General features: G+C 44.9%; 1 protein-coding gene across 2 annotated transcripts in view; it reads right to left on the reverse strand.

Annotated features, from left to right (window-relative positions):
* Positions 1-5,556: 5,556 nt before the first annotated feature.
* Positions 5,557-13,222, reverse strand: part of TRMT2B (tRNA methyltransferase 2 homolog B) — a 119,656-nt gene continuing 111,990 nt past the window's right edge. Inside the window, exon 16 of one of the 2 annotated variants that reach the window (XR_009865048.1) lies at positions 5,557-5,682. The gene's annotated coding sequence lies outside the window, so the exon portion shown is untranslated. The remainder of the gene's footprint in view (positions 5,683-13,222) is intronic. The other variant, XR_009865049.1, reaches the window with a different exon arrangement.

Genomic DNA, 13,222 nt, shown 5'->3' on the forward strand with positions numbered 1-13,222 from the left:
AACATCTAAAGGCTGTTGTCTTCTGAGGCAGCCTCCCCAGCTCGGCCTGCACCTGTGCTCGCAGCTGCGCTGGGCTGGGCGGATGAGCCTTCCTCTTCTCTGTTTCGCCAGGGAGGGTCAACACTGTCAAGCATGACCTGAAAATGCTGAGTGCTTGCTTGGAGTGTAAGGACTTTCTCCGCCAGCAGTATATGGTGCACAGCCTCTCAGGGCCACTTTCAGGAATCTGTTTGCGAGAAGGATCTCAGACAGGTTGACCCACTCATCTCATTACGTATATTTGTCTCTCCAACTTATTTTAAAATAAGGAAATGATTTTTTTATTTCAAAGACAAATTTACAGAGACAGAGAGACAGACAGATCTTCCATTCATCCATTGGTTCACTCCCCAAATTGCTGCAACAATCAGGGTTGGACCGGGCCAAGGCCACGAGCCCGGAACTCCATTCCAGTCTCCCATGTGGGTGGCAGGGGCCCAAGCAGTTGGATCATCATCTTCCACTGCCTTCCCAGGCACATTAGCAGGGAGCTGGGTCGGAAGTGGAGCAGCTGGGACTCGAACTGCTGTTCATCTGGGATGGTGGCGTCACAGGTGGCAGCTTAACCTGCTGTGCCACAGCGCCAGCCCCCTTGTCTCCAGCTTTATCACTCATATTACCCTAGCTCCAGTCCCGCAGGTATCTCACTTACTACACTCATCTTGTTCACGCTCACCTTCTGTGCCTTGTCGGTGCCATTTATGTCTTTACCCTCTTCTCCATTGGCCTAGACTCTAACCTTCCTTCAAGGATCAGCTCAAGTACCACCTCCTCCAGGAAACCCATTCTCACATGCCCCCTTCACTTTTCTCTTTGTGCTCCTGGCACATATTCTCTTCTTCAGGCCTTTAACTCTTTCTGTGTGTGATCTCTCTCCTCGACAGAAGTGTAAACTTCCGGAGGGAAGTTCAAGTGAATGTTTACTGTGGTTCTTGTGGATGGCAATGGTGATTGACAAATGGTGATGAAACTTCCTCCCCCGTACTTCCTCCATGATACCAGGCAAAACTCAGACATACTCATCTCTACGAGCTGTGGCCCCTGTATCTGGGACATAAAAACCTTTGGCTGAGTGAGCACCATCTTATTTAGCCATCCTGCTCACACAGCATGCCAGTCCACATGATCTGTCCCTTTTCAGAGTTCCCAGAGCATTTCTTCACTGATGCCACATTTTAGCACCACATTTTGTTATTTTCAAGTGTATTAATTCTTGCAACTAAATTATCACGTGCTGAGGGCAATGCCACTGCTAGCACACTTTTATTAGATTCCCCTGTGGCTGGTACAGATCTGTAAATTTCCTGCTATCTGATCGCCTTTACCCACCAGCTTCTCTATTTGCAGCATTAGGACTCTGGCGCGTTAGGTAACTAAATCCTCTGGTCTCTTATTTCCCCGTTCCTTTACCCTGCTGGAAAGAGCTGAGAATTTTCCCTGTTTCTGTCCAGGATTATTGGCTCATTCAGGCAATCTCTAGATTCCAGCTCATTACTCTTCTTAGAGATGCTGGAAAATATTGGTGGTCATATTGAGGCCCTAAGGACCGCTCCATTATAAGTACTGATCTCCCAAAGACTGGTCATCTCAGGGACGTCTCCTAGCTTGCCCCCTGAATGCTAAATAGCGTTCAGGGGTCAATTTTACCCTCTAGGAAGTATCAGAAGTCTGAAAGGAAAAGAGGCACAAGATCTGATTCCTTATCCACCTCCAACCCCAAATTCAGCGGGAACAGACCGTGGGTCTAAAAGCCTTTGGCTAAAATTTTAAGTGAAAGATAAGTGTATTTGGATGCAAAAACTGTAGGCATTCATGCATATGAGGGATGTTTTGAAAGTTCATGGAAAATTCCTATTATGAAAAAACGATGCATGAGTTTCAAAAGTTGTTTGAACCAAAGTCAACTTATCATTTAACTCCAGTTTCCATGAACGTTTGTTAGTACCTTGTACATCAGCATTTAGAAACACTCTGAACAAATCTACGATGCCTTCCTGATGTCAGCAGGGTGGCAGGATGAGCAAACGTTGCTGAGACTTGACAGCACGGCTCTGCTGTCCTGCCCACTGCGGCCCTGCCTGCTTGGCCTCGCTTGGCAGTCCCCGGCCCCCATCCCACTCAAAGTAGTCCCCTTTCTGTGTATTGCCCAAACCTCCCTTTCAATGCACTGCCAAACCACCCCCCTTCTGAGTAGGGGAAAACCACTACTTCCCCAATTTTGCCACTTAGAATGAGCACCCACTAAAATGGCAACTATAGCTGCAGTATGTGTTCCTATGGTGACCTTTTGTTCACTATGTTACTATAATCAAATTACCAGGCTGACTCTCCCATCATGCATCTGACATGATACTCAGAGATTGGGGGGGGGGGGCAAGGAAATGGGCAGTACTCAAGCCCTGCCCCCAAATGCACCCTTTTTGAATATTCAATTAAGTCCCACCCGACACCACCCCCTATGCTTCTGGATCATAGAGAGACAACCCTAATTTTTATTTTTTAAGATTTATTTATCTATTTGAACAGGAGAGAGAGAGAGAGAGAGAGAGAGAGAGAGAGAGAGAGAGATCTTTCATATGCTAGTTTAATCTGCAAGTGGCCACTCAGCCATGGCTGGGCCAGACCGAAGCTGGGAGTCCAGAACTCCATCTGGGCCCTCCAAGTGGGTGGCAGGGACCCAATCACTTAAGCCATCTTTTAAAGCTGCTTCCCCAGGCACATAAGCAAGGAGCTGGATCGGAAGTGGAGTAGGTGGGGCTTGAACCAGCACTCTGATATGGGATGGCAGTATCTTAGGCAGCAGCTTAATCCAGGAGTGCAACTGTCTCTCCTGCATTTGCCCGCACTCCTTCCTGAGTGTGTAGTTTTGCTTTGCATGTAAATAAATCTTGCTTTTCTGCTGAGTTTTATTACTACATCACTACATCTCCTCCTTGAGTTCCTTCTTGTGATTGAGACAAGAACCTGGACCAAGCCTAGCCAGGTGTCAGCCCACAACATTTGCATCTTGTAAGGCTCATGGACAGGGTTGAATTTTTCAAGCCTCTGCAGCCCACAGAAGACTGCTCCTAGACCTCCCAGGAGCTGATGTGTAAGAAGTGACTGGCATCCATGAGGGAAGAGGCGAGGAAGAGATGGGCAGCAAGTGGCTGATGGTCCTGGCACATAATGCTGGGTGGTGCAAGGGAATGAACTAGGCCGAAAGAATCAGTAGCTAGGATGGAAGGATGGCTGTTAGAATCCTTGAAATGGGGTCCACTGCTGTGGCCTAGTAGACTTAAGCTTCTGCCTGTGGCTCTGGCATCCCTTATGGGCGCCAGTTCATGTCCCAGCTGCTCCTCTTCCAATCCAGCTCTCTGCTATGGCCTGGGAAAGCAGTAGAAGATGGCCCAAGTCCTTGGGCCCTGCACCCACATGGGAGACCCAGAAGAAGCTCCTGGCTCCTGGCTCTGGATCAGCTCAGCTCCAGTCATTGCAGCCATCTGGGGAGTGAACAAGCAAATGGAAGACCTGTCTCTGTCTCTCAAGTAAGTAAATAAAATCTTTTTTTTTTTTGACAGGCAGAGTGGACAGTGAGAGAGAGAGAGAGACAGAGAGAAAGGTCTTCCTTTGCCGTTGGTTCACTCTCCAATGGCCACCGCAGCCAGCGCGCTGCGGCCGGCGCACCGCGCTGATCTGAAGCCAGGAGCCAGGTGCCTCCCCTGGTCTCCCATTGCGGGTGCAGGGCCCAAGGACCTGGGCCATCCTCCACTGCACTTCCGGGCCACAGCAGAGAGCTGGCCTGGAAGAGGGGCAACCGGGACTAGAACCCAGTGTGCCGATGCCGCAGGCAGAGGATTAGCCTATAGAGCCGTGGCGCCGGCCAATAAAATCTTTTTTAAAAAATCTTTAAGATATATCTAATACACAATCAGTCACACATCCTCTGGACTTTAGTTCTCTTTTCTCTGTAAGCTTTCTAAAGGCAAAGAGTCTTACCTGTAAGTTATGAGCCACTCATTCTTCAGTATCAACCCTGGGTGGGTTCTGAGCCTGAAGTCCACACACAAAATGAATTCCCTGCAGCCCTCACTCCTAGCATCCTCCCTTCAAAAAATCTGGTTAACCTGCACATATAAATTAGTCTTAAAGAAAAAGAACTGCTGTCACAAAATGCAGCACAGGGATTATGGGTGATAGCTGTGTTGCTAGGGAGCTGACAATTCTCTGTTTATCCTGCCTAGTGGGTCAGGAGAGGGAGGATATTATGAAAATTATTTATGTGTTAAATGATAGATTTATTGAAATATAATTCACATATCTTACTATTCACACATTTAAAGCATACAATTTAGTGGCTTTAGTAACACAGTCATGCAGCCATTATCACAATCTAGTTTCAGAATATTCCATCACCTCCAAAAAGAAACCCACACCCATTAATACTCACTTCCCAATCCCCTCTTCCCCAGCCCTGGGCAACCACCAATCTACTTTGCATCTCAATGGATTTTTCTACTCTGGACATTTCATATAAATGGGATATACTACGTGACCACGTATGACCTCTCATATCTGGATCCTTTCACTTTGCAGAAGGTTTTCAAGGTTCACTCATGTTATAGCATGTATCGATGCTTTATTCCTTTCTATGATGAGTGATATCTTACTATATGGCTATGCCACAGAGAAACAGGACCAATAAGGACCTAGGAGGGGGTGGGAATTGGCTTACGCAATTGTTGGGGACAACAGATCTGAAATTCAGGCCAGGCTGGAAACTCATGAAATAGTTGATGTTGTAGTTTTGTGTCTGAAGTCTGCAAATTCAGACAGAATTCTACCTTCTTCAAGGCCTTCTTTCCCAGGCCATAGTAGAGAGCTTGATCAGAAGTGGAGCAGCCAGGACTCGGACCAGCACCCATATGGGATGCCAGCACTGTAGACGGTGGCTTTACCCACTACACCACAGCACCAGCCCCTAGATAATTTTTCAACCTTTGCTCTTAAGAACTTCAAAGGATTAGATGCAGCTCACCCACATTATTATTCAGTGTCTAATGACTTTAATGGTAATTACACCTGAAAAATACCTTCACAGCAACATCTAGACCAGTGTGTAACCAAACATCCGGGCACCATATCTAAGTCAATTTTTAAAAGATTGATTTTCATTCATTCAAAAGACAGAGCAACAGAAAAATCAGGGGGCAGGAGCTGGGTCAAGCCAAAGCCAGGAGCCTGGAACTCCATCTTGATCTCCCAGCGTGGATGGCAGGAGCCCAAGAACTTGGGCCATCATCCACTGCCTTCCCAGACACATTAGCAGGGACCTGGATCAGGTCCCAGGGACTGAAACTGGCACACTGATACAGGATGTTTGTGTCATAGGTAGTAGCTTCATCTGCTGTGCCACCCTGCCAGCCCCGTTAAATAATTTTTTTAAAGATTTATTTATTTATTTGAAAGTCAGAGTTACACAAAGATGGAGAGGCAGAGAGAGAGAGAGAGAGAGAGAGAGAGGTCTTCCATCCACTGGTTCACTCTCCAGATGACCACAACAGCCAGAGCTGCACCGATCAGAAGCCAGGAGTCAGGAGCTTCCTCTGGGTCTCCCACGTGGGTACAGGGGCCCAAGGACTTGGGCCATCTTCTACTGCTTTCCTAGGCCATAGTAGAGAGCTTGATCAGAAGTGGAGCAGCCAGGACTCAAACCAGCACCCATATGGGATGCCAGCACTGTAGATGGTGGCTTTACCCACTACACCACAGAACCAGCCCCAAGATAATTTTTTAAGAGATCATTTTTTAAACATGTATTTATTTTCATATACTTTAGAGGCAGACACACACACACACACACACAAACTCACACACAACTTACACACAATCTTCCACCCACTGGGTCACTCCCCAAATGCCTGCAACTGTGAGGGCTGGACCAGGCTACAGCCAGGAGCCTAGAACTCTATCAAGGCCATCATCTGCTATGTCCCAGGCACATTAGCAGAGAGCTGGATTGGAAGCAGAACAGCCAGACTCAAACCAGTACTCTGATAAGTAATGTGGGTGTCCCAAGCAGCAGCTTAACTTGCTGTGCCACAACACCTACCCTCAAAGGTTAGATCATATGGTAACTACATGTAAACTTTGGAGAAATGTCCAGACTTTTCCAAAGTGATTATACCATTTTGTATTTCCATCAGTAGCATATGAGGGTTCCAGTCTGTCCATATCCTTACCAATGTTATGTCTTTTTTAAAAAAGATTTATTTATTTTGAAAGTCAGAATTATAGAGAGGGAGAGACAGAGAGATCGTCCACTTGCTGGTTCACTTCCCAGATGGCCACAATGGCCAGCACTGGGCCAGGCCAATGCCGGGAGCCAGGAGCTTTATCTGGGTCTCCCATGTAGGTATTAGGGGCTCAAACACTTGGGCTATCTGTCGCTACTCTTCCCAGGCCATTATGAGGGAGCTACATCAGAAGTGGAGCAGCTGGGACACAAACTGGCACCCATATGGGATGCTGGAGCTGCAGGTGGCAACTTAACCCATTGTACCACAGCATCGGCCCCTCTAAGTAGATTTTCATTTTGATCTCCCTGATGGCTAAATTGATAGATTTGTGTGTGTGTGTGTGTAAAGACATTTGAACACCAGTTGGCTACATTTAATTATTTCGATAAGCATTTATTTGTAAATGTTTGCAATAGTGCTGAGCAAGACGAAGATCTCTGCTCTCAAGAAACTCACACAGTAAAGTGGACATTTCTTCTTTTTTGGGTGTTGCTGTCCAGCATCTGGCTCCCTTTACTTGGGGGAGAGCATTTAGGAATCTTGGTGGGAAGCAGACCTCCCTGGCAGTGAGGATACGACATATCACTTAGGCTTACTCAATCCAGGGATCCACCCCTTCATTCAGGAACCAATGACCCAATAGTGGAAAATCATTTCTGTTGAGATAGCCATGAAAATAAGGCTTTCAGCTTTCCCAGTGTGGGGTGTATAACTGACCTTGGCCCTAGGTGCTATGCTCTAAATCCAACTCAATATTTGCTGCTTTGCTATAAGGTCAACCACCTCCAGCGAATCACTGAGACCAGCAGGCCCATTTCAGGGAGGCACAACAGGTGGCGTTGGCTACAGAACTCCTCAGCAGACTGTCCACATTTCATTAGAACCCCCCTTCAGTCAGGCTCTTCCTACCCAACCTTCTTTTTGCCTTTCGTCCTCTATAAAGGGCAGATGGATATCCAAGTCTGACAGCTCTCCCAACCTTCCCCAGTTCTCATCCTATTTTCTGTCCCAGGCATTTCCCTCAACACGTTTCTTGCATGTCTAACCCCCGCTTGCTCTCTGCTCTCATAGGACCTGAGCTAACACACTGCCGGCAGTAGCACTGGCGGTGGTAGTGACAGCGGCAGCTGTGATGATGACTATGTAGCCCCGAGACTGGCTCTCTACTCTAATTGGTGTTTCCGTGAGCTGTTCAATGTGCTTTCAATACAAACATTTCTGCCTCAATTAGCCAGTCAATTCCTGTTGCTCACAACTAAGAGCCCTTTGTATGACAAGGAAAGAACACAGGCCTTCAATATAATACAGCGTGGTAAGGGTTAGGATAAATGCACAGGGGCTGCGAGAGCACATAGAGGGCCTCTAACCCAGCCTTTATGTCCTCGCAAATGAAACTGCTGTACGCTACCTGGAATTGCTAGTTAGCTCTTGTCACTAATCTTATGGGCCACTCCAAACTGAAAGACTCATGACCATTTCCCCAACTTAGCATTTCTTACGCAGTAGCTCTCATAGTTAAATAGCTACTTGAGGGTAAGAGAAGACTACTTGCAAAGTCCAAGAGCTCAACCCTGCAGCAATGCAAGTTCTCAAAGGATTAACATTAAGAAAGCTGCCCTATGGACAGTTATTTTTCTTTTAAAGATTTATATTTTATTTTTTTAAGATTTATTTATTTATTTGAAAGTCAGAGTTACAGAGAGGCAGGGGCAGAGAGAGAGAGAGAGAGAGAGGTCTTCCATCTGCTGGTTCACTCCCCAAGTGGCCGCAACAGCCAGAGCTGGACCGATCCGAAGCCAGGAGCCAGGAGCTTCTTTCAGGTCTCCCACGTGATTGCAGGGGCTCAATAACTTGGGCCATCTTCTATTGCTTTCCCAGGCCATGGCAGAGAGCTGGATCGGAAGTGGAGCAGCCGGGACTCAAACCAGTGCCCATATGGGATGCTGGCACTGCAGGTGGTGGCTTTACCTGCTACACCACAGCACCGGACTCATATTTTATTGTATTTATTTATATGAGTGATAGAGTATGTGTGTGTGTGTCAGAGAAAGAGAGGGAGAGGGAGGGAGGGAGAGAGAGAGAGACATTTCCACCAACTGGTTCAGTCCCATAAATGGCCCCAACACCTGGGCCTGGGCAAGGGCAAAGCCAGGAGCCTGGAACTCCATCTGGATCTCCCAAGTGGGTGCAGGGGCCCAACAACCTGGACTATCTTCTGCTGCTTCCCCAGGCACATTAGCAGGGAGCTGGATCAGATGTGGAACACTGAGGACTTGAACTGGTATCCGTATGGGATGCTGGCATTGCAGACGGCAGCTTAACCCATCATGCCACAACACCAGCCTCACCTATGGAGAGTTTCACAGTCTGTATCCAGAACAAGCTCACCCATCACTATAGTGTACATTTTATAAATGTGAGTATATTTGCAGCAACTGACCCCTCTGTGGCCCGGGCCAGAGTTAATATCAACTTAAGGGTCATTCCACACACAAACATCTGTTCCTGACACCAAAGCCCTTGATTTCCTTGGGCTGCACACAAAGAATATTACCTCCCTAGTATAAATAAGTAAGAATGAAACTTTTTGCACTCTCCTTTATATTCTTTCTCTCTTATTGGGCACATTAGGCATTTGACGGACCTAGAAATGCTCAATCTTATGGCCAAGGGAGATAGTCCAGCAGTGTCACGAGGAGAAAAGGACTCCCCCTAGACTTCATGCCCACTCAATGGATGAACAACTAAAAGGAGAAATCCACAGGAAAGATAATGAACCTTGGTCCATTACCAGGTCACTTCCCAGCATACCTGTCTCTCTTTGGCTTCACTACCCAAAAAAAAAAAAAAAAAAAAAAGAAAAGAAAAGAAATAAAGAGTCCCTTCTTTTCTTCTGGAACAAATATCTAAGCAGTATTCACTGAAAACTGGTATCAAAATAAAAAGTATAAAATTTTAAAAATATAAAATTCACAGCTAAGAACAAACCATAGATTAATATATCCAGCAAGAAAAAAAGTTCCCCTGTGTAGTCCTATTTTACAAAAGATAGTCATATGTTAAATTAAGTGACGCATTATGCTTGCAATACAACTCATTAAGCAAACAGTCTAAGACTCAGTTTTTAAAAATTAATTAATTTATTTTTTAAGGAATACAAATTTCATAGGTACAACTTTAGGAATACAGTTATTCTTCCCACTATACCTGCCCTCCCACCTATGCTCCTATCCCTCCTCCTCCTGTCCCCTTCCCAGTCCCATTCTCCATTAAGATTTATTTTCTTTCTTTTTTTAAAAAATTTATTTGACAGGTAGAGTTACAGACAGTGAGAGAGAGAGACAGAGAGAAAGGTCTTCCTTCCGTTGGTTCACTCCCCAAATGGCCACTATGGCCGGCGCTGTGTGGATCCAAAGCCAGGAGCACCTCCCGGTCTCCATGTGGGTGCAGGGGCCCAAGCACTTGGGCCATCCTCCACTGCCCTCCCGGGACACAGCAGAGAGCTGGACTGGAGGAGGAGCAACTGGGACTAGAACCGGCACCCATATGGGATACTGGCACCACAGGCGGAGGATTAACCAAGTAAGCCACAGTGCCAGCCCCCAAGATTTATTTTCAATTAACTTTGTACACAGAAGACCAACTCTATACTAAGTAAAGATTTCAACAATTTGCACACACACAGACACACAAAAACTGTTTGAGAACTAGTTTGACAGTTAACTCTCATAATAAGACTCATTGAGGACAGAGGTCCTACATGGGGAGTTAGTGCACAGTGACTCCTGTTGTTGATTTAACAATTAACACTCTTCTGTATGATGTCAGTGACTACCCGAGGCTCTTGACATGAGCTGCCAAAGCTATGGAAGCCTTTTGAATCCACAAACTTCGTCAGTATTTAGACAAGGCCATAAGCAAAATGGTAGTTCTTTCCTCCCTTTAGAGAAGAGTACATCTGTCTTTGATGACCCCTTCTTTCTACTGGGGTCTCATTCATGGAGATCCTTCATGTAGAACATTGTTTGCCACAGTGTCTTGGTTTTCCATTCCTGAAATGCTCTCAAGAGCTTTTCAGCCAGACCAGGAAGCCTTAAGGGCTGATTCTGAGGTCAGAGTGTTACTTAAAGCAATTGCCATTCTGAGTCTGCTGTGTGAACTGCTTTCCATGTTGGAACATTCTCTCCTTTTTAATTCTGTCTATTATAATTACCCAACACTTGATCCTATTTATATGGTCACTTTAACACTTAATCCTATCTATATGTTCACTTTACACTTAATATGATCACTTTAATACTTAAGATGACATTTTTATCACCCAGCTTAATGGGATTTGGGGTCCCATGACGTTTTTAAACTATACCCTTAGAAGTTAGTCCTTAAGAATGTATGCAGGGGGCTGGCACTGTGGCACAGCGGGTTAACACGCTAGCCTCAAAGCCGGCATCCCATATGGGTTCTGGCTCAAGACCCGGCAGCTCCACTTCCGATCCAGCTCTCTGCTATGGCCTGGGAAAGCAGTGGAGGATGGCCTAAGTCCTTGGGCCCCTGCACCCGCGTGGGAGACCTGGAGGAAGCTCCTGGCTTCAGGCTTTGGATTGGGGCAGATCTGGCCATTAAGGCCAATTGGGGAGTAAACCATCAGTTGGAGGACCTCTCTCTCTCTTTCTCTCTCTCTCTCTGCCTCTCTTCTCTCTGTGTAACTCTGACTTTCAAATAAATATTAAAAAAAGAATGTATGCAGAACTATACAGCTTTACAGTTACAAATTTCTTCCTCCCTCTCTTATGTCTTACTGAGATTCATCCTCAATTGACTTTATACACATATGATTAACTCTATTCTAAGTCATGAGTTCAACCAAGCATCTACAACCAACTTATATTTGACTAAGGAGCTAAAACCAATCCCTGGAGTAAGGACAGTCTCTTCAACAAATGGTTCTAGGAAAACTAGATTTCCACATGCAGAAGTATGAAACAAGACCCTTTCTTACACCCTACACAAAAATCCACTCAAAATGGATTAAAGATCTAAAGCTACAACACGACAGCATCAAATTATTAGAGAACATTGGGGAAACCCTGCAACACATTGGCATAAGCGAAGACTTCTTGGAAAAGACCCCAGAGGAACAGGCAGTCAAAGCCAAAATTAACAAATGGGATTACATCAAATTGAGAAGTTTTTGCCCTGCAAAAGAAACACTCAGAAAAGTGAAGAGGCAACTGACAGAATGGGAGAAATTATTTGCAAGCTATGCAACTGATAAAGGATTAATAACTGATAAAGGGTTAATATACAAAAAGATCAAGAAACTCCACAACAAACAACCCAGTTAATAAATGGGCCAAGGACTTAAATAGACATTTTTCAAAAGAGGAAATTCAAAAGGGCAAGACACATGAAAAAATGTTGAGGATCACTAGCCATCAGGGAAATGCAAATCAAAACCCCAATGAGGTTTCACCTCACCCCGGTTAGAATGGCTTTCATGCAGAAATCAACAACAAATGCTGGTGAGGATGTGGGGGAAAAGGCACACTAATCCACTGTTGGTGGGATTGTAGACTGGTATAGCCACGATGGAAGACAGTATGGAGATACCTCAGAAATCTGAATATAGACCTAACATTTGATCCAGCCATCCCACTCCTGGGAATTTACCTAAGGGAAATGAAATCAGCAAATAAAAGTTATCTGTACCCCCATGTTTACTTCAGCTCAATTCACAATAGCTAAGACATGGAACCAACCTAAATGCCTATCAACCAAAGACTGGATAAAGAAATTACGGGATATGTACACTATGGAATACTACACAGCAGTTAAAAAAAAGAAATCTGGTCATTTGCAACAAAATGGAGGAATCTGGAAAACATCTTACTTAGTCAGATAAGCCAGTCCCAAAGGGGCAAATACCATATGTTCCCCCTAATCTGCAAGAATGAATAGAGCACCTAAAACTAAACCTGCAGAAGTGAAATTGACACTTTGAAGGGATGACCTGAGCTGCCCTTGCCTTGACTCTTGAGGAATAGTTGGCTTTTTATTTTTCATTTTTTCCTCTTCATACTATTTGTTGAACAAGACTCAATTTTAATGTCAAATGGGCAAATTTAATATAATATAACTGACTGGTTAGAATAAATTAAAGAGCATATTAGTTTAAGTAACAGTAGTACCAATACTTATTGGGTGCTTACTAAGTGCCAGGTACTGTTGTAAGCCCTTTGTGATGTAATCTAACACTTGCAATGCCTTTATGAGATAGGAGCCTCGATCATCTCCAGGTAGAGGTAAGGAAATAAAAGCACAGAAGTTATCGAGACTTGTCGAAGGTAAGATAACTTAGTAGAGCTGGGATTTGGACTCAGGAAGTCAGGCAAACATGCATCAAACAAATTGCGATGAAAATTCAAATATGGTCTGCAGGCAAATTTTAGGACTTGATTAGGTGACTCCAAAAATACAAGCCAGAAAAGATTTGGGTTTATTTTAATAGTCACCTAACTGGTTTCCCTACTCCATTTTTCACATCCTACACCTTCCCATGTTATCAAGCTTCCTAAGATACCTCTAACAGCATGTCATTCCTGTGACCAAAAGCCTCCAAGGGCTCCTTTGTGCCTACCTAATAGATCCCAGACTTGAGTGTGCATTACAACACCTAGGGAGCTTGCTTAAAATGATTTATGAGGCTCCAACTCAGACAAATTTGATTTAGTAGCTCTAGGACCTTGGAATATGTTTTAAGAAAGCTTTGCAAAAACACTGACCTATATGAACAACTCAAACTCTGCTAGCCTTCAAGGTTGTCCAAAACGTGGCCCAAACGCACCTACCTCCTAACATGAATGCCTTATTTTAGAATGGCCATTGTCCTCAAACTTTCATATATG

The sequence above is a fragment of the Lepus europaeus genome, chromosome X (genome assembly GCF_033115175.1).
Source record: "Lepus europaeus isolate LE1 chromosome X, mLepTim1.pri, whole genome shotgun sequence".
Classification (NCBI taxonomy): Eukaryota; Metazoa; Chordata; class Mammalia; order Lagomorpha; family Leporidae; genus Lepus; species Lepus europaeus.